Source organism: Haematobia irritans, chromosome 1, assembly GCF_050003625.1.
Source record: "Haematobia irritans isolate KBUSLIRL chromosome 1, ASM5000362v1, whole genome shotgun sequence".
Classification (NCBI taxonomy): domain Eukaryota; kingdom Metazoa; phylum Arthropoda; class Insecta; order Diptera; family Muscidae; genus Haematobia; species Haematobia irritans.
In genome coordinates this window covers 197,023,322-197,031,316 of record NC_134397.1, presented here as the reverse complement: position 1 = coordinate 197,031,316, position 7,995 = coordinate 197,023,322, and positions in this window count along the sequence as shown.

The following is a 7,995-nucleotide window of genomic DNA, read 5'->3' as shown; positions in this document are numbered from 1 at the left end:
AACAAATTTTTTTTTTAAAATTTTCTATAGAAATAGAATTTTGTGAAATTTTTTTATATAAATATATTTTGTAAAAATGTTCTATAGAACAATTGTAATTTTTGTGTTAAATCCATTGCAATCCAGCAAAAAAAGCGTCGCCAAAAAAGTAATGAAAATGTTCTTTTTGGATCCAGAAGTGGATGCGCAGAAGCAATGAATTTAACACTGGCTTGTCATAGGACGGATGTCCACCATTTCAAAAGTCGTTGCACTGAATTTGCATCACTTCTTAAGGTGTGATTAAGAATTTTTGTGATATTTTGATAAATAAATAATTTTTAAAATTTTTTATGATTTTGAATGAATTCTAATGCTTCTCTGACGTTTGACATCAAATATTATCACAAACAAGCAAGTTTTCTAGAACGGATTTAGCATTTTTTTAGCATATGAAAAAAGCGAGTTATAAAAAATCTCAAAGGAGTTTCCTCTGCAGTTAAAATAAAGAACATCTTTGGGAGAACATTTTTGGAAGTGCTTCTAAAGTTGTGCCTTTTAGAAGAACTTCCAAATTTTTTTGCTGGGAAGTTCTCCTTTTTGTAGAGGTAGTAACTTTAGCGCGTCAGAACAAAAACATTTAAAACTTCGACACATTTACAATTCAAAAAAATTTTGCTAATAGCTGAGATCATAATATATAACATAATTATGTATAAAAAAATAATAAAACTTTTTATTCGAAAAAAGAATAGTTTTTCATACTAACTACAAAAATTTGATCAAAAACTTCAAAATAAAATCTATTGTTAATTTGATAGTTTGTTGGTCAATTTGTTTTTTTAATTTTGGTAGATTATGTTTGGAATGAGTAGCAACCATGTTACGCTAACCATTGCACCAAGGTGGCTCCCTATAATGTCCACTATGAGTTTGGAATTCTGTCCTAATCAAGGAACAGAGGACATTCTGCACGAGGACATGCCCATAAGAAGTATGGGCAACTGCATCAGCCCGCCATATATTTTAGGGGCATCGCCTTGAGTGTTAAATGATGTAAACTGGCCACCCACCATTTCATTGAGTTGCTTCAAAGCTTCAGACGAAAGATAATTATAAAGGCTTCAGAGAATATACCAATCGTAGTCATTTTGGCACGGTTATTTTGCTTAGATAAATTATTGATCCTGCCAACAAATCCACAGCCTACATGGACATGACGTGAGTTGCGGGTCACGTTTGAATCAAGAGATGGTTCGATCACAAATCCATGCCACGTTTGAGTCTGACTCACGAAAATAATCTCTTCAGTGCGAGTTGTTTTTCAATTTTAAGGCTCTATGTGGTCCGCGGGTCTATAGGCAGATTCCAAAATATTGTCACGTACAGGTTATATTTTTCAGATATAAAGGACATCATTGAGTATTGTTTAATAGTTCAGTGCCGATAGTCATAGCAATGTCGATCAAGTCAACTACCAGTTTTGAATCGTTTGGCTTAATAGCCAACCTTTAGAATATATAAAGGGTGGTTAAATTGTAAGGGCCGATGTTCAATGTGAACCACACCTAAACGCCAAGTTTTTCCGAATTTTATTTAACATTTCTCTATTTCAGACTTACTCAATTTGAACCATGGAGAGATCCACAATCCAACAACGTGGTTCCAAGAAATGGCAATAGTGGATGATCAATTTTCGATGAAAATCATCTTCAGTGATGAGGCACATTTTCACCTCAGTGGATTCGCCAATAAACAGAATTGCCGCATTTGGGCGAATGAGAATCCAAGAGTGATTGTCGAAAAACCAATGCACCCACAAAGAGTGACTGTTTGGTGCGGTTTATGGGCTGGCGGCATCATCGGGCCGTATTTTTTCCAAAATGAGGCCGGTCAGGTAGTTACTGTGAATGGTGTTCGCTATCGTGAGATGATAAAGAACTTTTTATGGCCCGAATTGGAAGATATGGATGTGGACGATATGTGGTTTCAGCAGGATGGTGCCACTTGCCACACAGTTAACGAAACAATGGCTCTTTTGCGCAACAAATTCAATGGCCGTGTTATCTCACGTAATGGCGATTTTTATACCCTCCACCATAGGATGGGGGTATATTAACTTTGTCATTCCGTTTGTAACACATCGAAATATTGCTCTAAGACCCCATAAAGTATATATATATATATATTCTGGATCGTGGTGAAATTCTGAGTCGATCTGAGCATGTCCGTCTGTTGAAATCACGCTAACTTCCGAACGAAACAAGCTATCGACTTTAAACTTGGCACAAGTAGTTGTTATTGATGTAGGTCGAATGGTATTGAAAATGGGCCATATCGGTCCACTTTTACGTATAGCCCCCATATAAACGGACCCCCTATTTGGCTTGCGATTGCTCTAAGAAAATTTCATCCGCACATCTCCACATCTGTCCATAATTCCACATCTGTCCATAATTATATATAGACCCCATATAAACCGATCACCAGATTTGACCTCCGGAGCCTCTTGGAAGATCAAAATTCATTCGATCTTGTTGAAATTTGGTACGTGGTAGTAGTATATGATGTTTAACAACCATGCCAAAAGTGGTCCATATCAGTCCATAATCATATATAGCCCCCATATAAACCGATCCCGAGAGTTGGTTTTGGAGCCTCTTGGAGGAGCAAATTTTATCCGAGTCAGTTGAAATTTGGTACAGTGTGCTAGTATATGGCCGTTAACAACCATTCCTAACAAGGTCCATATCGGTCTATAGTTATACATAGCCCTCAGATAAATCGATCTCCAATCACAAAAAATCGATTTCCAATCACACAAAAATTGGTCCATATCAATTTCATAATTCTATATAACCCCGATATAAGCGACCCCCATATTTCAATTCTGGCTCTCTACGTACCGTGCAAAAGTCCATGTCGATTCGTAATTATTTGTAGACTTACCTATACATAACTTTTTTGTCTAATATATACCACGTATGGAACAACTCACAATTTAGAAAACGATGCTAAGAAGTTTTAAGATACCACAACCCAAGTAATTCGATTGTGGATGACAGTCTTTCGTAGAAGTTTCTACGCAATCCATGGTCGAGGGTATATAAGATTCGGCCTGGCCGAATTTGCGGCCGTATATACTTGTTTTCTTTGGGGTTATTTGAAAGAAAAGGTGTACGTCCATAAGCCAGCAACAATTCAAGAGCTAAAGGATGAGATAATTCGGCACATTAACGGCATAGAACCTCCATTATGCCTCAGCGTCATCGAAAATTTGGACCATCGGATGAAGGTGTGCCTCCGAGGTTGCGGCGCCCATTTGGCCGATATTTTGTTCCATACATAATTGTGTAATACCAATATATCATAATAAAATAAAATTACAATAATTTCCTAAATAGTTTGTGTTTTATTCAAAATCAACATCGGCCCTTGAAATTTTAACCACCCTTATATATATATATATATATATATATATATATATATATATATATATATATATATATATATATATATATATATATATATATATATATATATATATATATATATATATATATATATATATATATATATATATATATATATATATATATATATATATATATATATATATATATATATATATATATATATATATATATATATATATATATATATATATATATATATATATATATATATATATATATATATATATATATATATATATATATATATATATATATATATATATATATATATATATATATATACTTACATATATATGGTATACGTATTTTTTGTTAATTTAATTTTTTACGATTGCCTAACCCATATTTAAATCGTCCAAAAATTCCAAATAATTACAATTGTCAGCTGCTTGTTGCAATTATTTCTTAATATTGGTCTGTCTAAAAACTTCTATGCAATTTTCTATGAATTCTCTTGATAATCCAATAGAATGTCTGCATATCGGTATTCATATGCTAGTTTCTGCTGTATCCAAAATATGATTGTATTTCTCAATTCACAATTATAGTGGAATTGGAATTTGTAACATTGTTACGGTGTTGGCGCTTAGATTTAATTATGGTTATAATATATTGAGCACTCATTTTTATGACTATGATTTTCGATTATCACATTGTAAATTACCATCTAAATTTATTTGGAGATAAAATGGAATGCACAAATGAAATTTCAAAGCATTATTGATGGTTGTTTTCGGTCACCAAAATTACACATTTCCATTGCTATTGAAATGTGCTATTATCGAACATTAAAACTAGAGATTTTCAGTGATAATATGATAGATTTAGTTCCACAATTTCCTATACGCATATAATTTCCGCATATATTTAAAAACATGTTGGAAAAATAAAATAAATTAAATAAAAGCCATCTGTAATATTATTATTGCTTATAGGCATAAATGAAATTAATTATTTTTCATATTCAATATATAATAGCACAACAAAAACTCGGTAACCGCATGTGATTCCTTTTGGATAACCAATAGTAAATAGTTTTTAAACAATGGGTTACCATTAACAATATATCGGTGGCCGACTACGAAACACATTAATTTTTTTTTTTTTTAACAAAGTCCTAAGAAAAGGGCAAAGAAGTGAAAAATTTAAGTAAGAATACATATAATCTTTAAAGGCGCACTGTATCTTTTAAGATACAACCAGAAAAAAATTCTTACATTTTAAAATTTTGACCGAATTCTATGAAATCAATTTGTTGCATTTAAAACATCGCTATTTATACCCTAAACTTTGATCTGCCAAAAAATGTTCCTACCAGAAATATTGATTTTAGACCCCATAAAATATATACCGATCGACTCAGAATCACCTCCTGAGTCGATCTAACGCTTGGTGTCCGTCCTTCCGTATGTCCATGCATTTGGTGTTCACAGGATTCCGATCGCAATTATTAACCGATTTTGATGACATTTGGTACAAGCTGTTTTTTGGGCACAAGGACGAAGAGCACAAGGAAGAAATCAGATCAAATTTAGATATAGCTCCTTTATACATGTATCGCCCGATTTCGACAAATGAGATCACTTTGAACTTTTTTTTACTAACCCATCGTCGTAAAATTTTGCAAAAAGTAATCTTTTTCATCACCCTTCAAGTCTGTAAAATTCCATCGCAATCGGTTTAGATTTAGATATAGCTCTCATATATATGTATCACCCAATTTTGCCAAATTCGGTCATAAAACTCTTATTTATCAACCGGTCTTACTCAAATGGCTTACTCTAATTTTTTATAGTGCTAACAATAAGAGCAAAACACCATCGAAATTGGTTCAGATTTAGCTATAGCTCCCATACATATATATATCGCCCGATTTTCTTTTTTATTTTTATAAAGGGTGATACGGTCAAAATTTGGTCAATATAAACTTGACGTATTTCTTTCAATTTTGCATTTAAAAAACCTAAACACCCCTCATTTTGAAGGTGTGTGTGTGTAGAATGTTGCTCCTATTTTGATTTTGGAATTCAATCTTCAGTTGTCAAAATGCCGTCCAAGCAAGAAGAGCAGCGTATCAAAATTTTGTTCGCGCATCGCGAAAATCCGAGCTACTCGCACGCAAAGCTGGCAAAATCGCTAAAAGTTGCCAAATCAACCGTTACAAATGTAATTAAAGTGTTTGGGGAACGTTTGTCGACAGCCAGGAAGTCTGGAGCGGGGGAAGTCGAAAACCGGAACCCGTGAGACGACAAAGAGAGTTGCCGGTAGTTTCAAGCGAAACCCTAACCTCTCTCTCCGAGATGCCGTAAATAAGCTGGGTGTATCGTCTACAACCGTGCATCGAGCCAAAAAACGAGCCGGACTATCGACTTACAAGAAGGTAGTGAGTCCAAATCGCGATGATAAACAAAATACGACGGCCAAAGCGCGATCCCGGAGGCTGTTCACGACGATGCTGACGAAGTTTGACTGCGTGGTAATGGATGACGAAACCTACGTCAAAGCCGACTACAAGCAGCTTCCGCGACAGGAGTTTTATACGGCAAAAGGAAGGGGAAAGGTAGCAGATATTTTCAAGCACATAAAACTGTCAAAGTTCGCAAAGAAATATCTGGTTTGGCAAGCCATCTGTACCTGTGGCTTGAAAAGTAGCATTTTCATAGCTTCCGGGACTGTCAACCAAGAAATTTACGTGAAAGAGTGTTTGAATAAATGTCTGCTGCCTTTCCTGAAGAAACACGGTTGTTCCGTACTGTTTTGGCCGGATTTGGCATCTTGCCATTATGGTAAAAAGGCCATGGAGTGGTACGCCGCCAACAACGTGCAGGTGGTTCCCAAGGACAAGAACCCTCCCAACACGCCAGAGCTCCGCCCAATTGAGAAGTACTGGGCTATTGTTAAGCGGAACCTAAAGAAGACCAAAAAAACTGCTAAGGACGAGCAGCAGTTCAAGGCAAACTGGCTTTCTGCGGCGAAGAAGGTGGACTGTACAAAATCTGATGGCAGGTGTCAAGCGCGAGGCCCGGCAATTCGGATTTGGAAAAGCGAAAGCCTAAATGAATATTTTTCCTGAATTTTATACTAATTGAACTTGAAAAAGAAATTTAATTTGATTTTTTAAATAAACGATTTCACCGTTTTCCCTTGACCAAATTTTGACCGTATCACCCTTTAATTATATAGCCCCCATATAAACCGATCACCAGATTTGACCTCCGGAGCCTCGTTGAAGATCACAATTCATCTGATTCAGTTGAAATTTGGTACGTGGTGTTAATATAAACTCACAATTTAGAAAACGATGTTAAGAAATTTTAAGATAGCACAACCACAATTAATTCGATTGTTGATGACAGTATTTCGTAGAAGTTTCTACGCAATCCATGGTGGAGGGTACATAAGATTCGGCCTGGCCGAACTTACGGCCGTATATACTTGTTTTAATTTTATTTTAAGACCATATATGTTACCTATATATATGTTATATGTCGAATATTGGCAGAAAATTTTTTCAAAATTGTATTGCTATAGAAAATTTGTTAAAAATTTCGTTTTGTTTTGTTATTGTTGGTTTTGTTCTTTAATCATTGTTGTTGTTTTTTTGATTTCAGCTTAAAACCATGCATTGACTAAACTACAAGGGTAGCTTAACCAACTGAGGAAAAGAATGTTTGTCAAATATATTTCTTTCCTCTGTTGGTTAAGCTACACTTGTAGTTTAGTCAATGCATCGTTTTAAGCTGAAATCAAAAAAACAACAACATAGAAAATTTTCTAAAAGTTTTATGTTTATAGAAAATTTTGCCAAAATTTTATTTCGTTGGAAAATTTTGCAAAATTTTATTTCTATTGATAATTTTTTAAAAAATTTATTTCTATAGAAAATTTTGACAAAAATTTATTTCTATAGAAAATTTTGCCAAAATTTTATTTCTATAGATATTTTGGTCAAAATGTTATTTCTATAAAAAATGTTCTCAAAATTTTATTTCTATAAAATATTTTCCCAAAATTTTATTTCTATAGCAAATTTGCTCACAATTTGAAAAATTGGTGATTTTATCGGAATGTAGATCTAAATACAAAGGTGTGCAGAGACCGACTTCAGGCTTTGCTTATTTTGTTTTTTAATAAAATTGTGTTTCGTTCCACAACGTTAAATTTAAATTTTAAGTACATAAATTTTGTGGAAATGTATATAATTTTGTCTAAATCGGTTCAGGTTCAAATTCATGCATATGGGAATAGAAACCTTTATATAGCTCAAAACAAATTTAAAGGATTTGAGACGGTATCAATAATTTTGGTCCACAATGTGTTGAAGGGTATAATACAATGAGCCCCGTCCGACTTTGAATTTTCTTTAAATACATATACTGAAAACTTTTGGTATCTGCTCATATTATGATGTGTATTTATATCATTATTTTATTTATTAAACATAGGACCGAAATTGCCTTAAATTTGAAATATAGAGTTCAATTGGCATCAAATGTGAAATTAAGATCTTTTTTAAACACATAAGTAAATACGATAATTT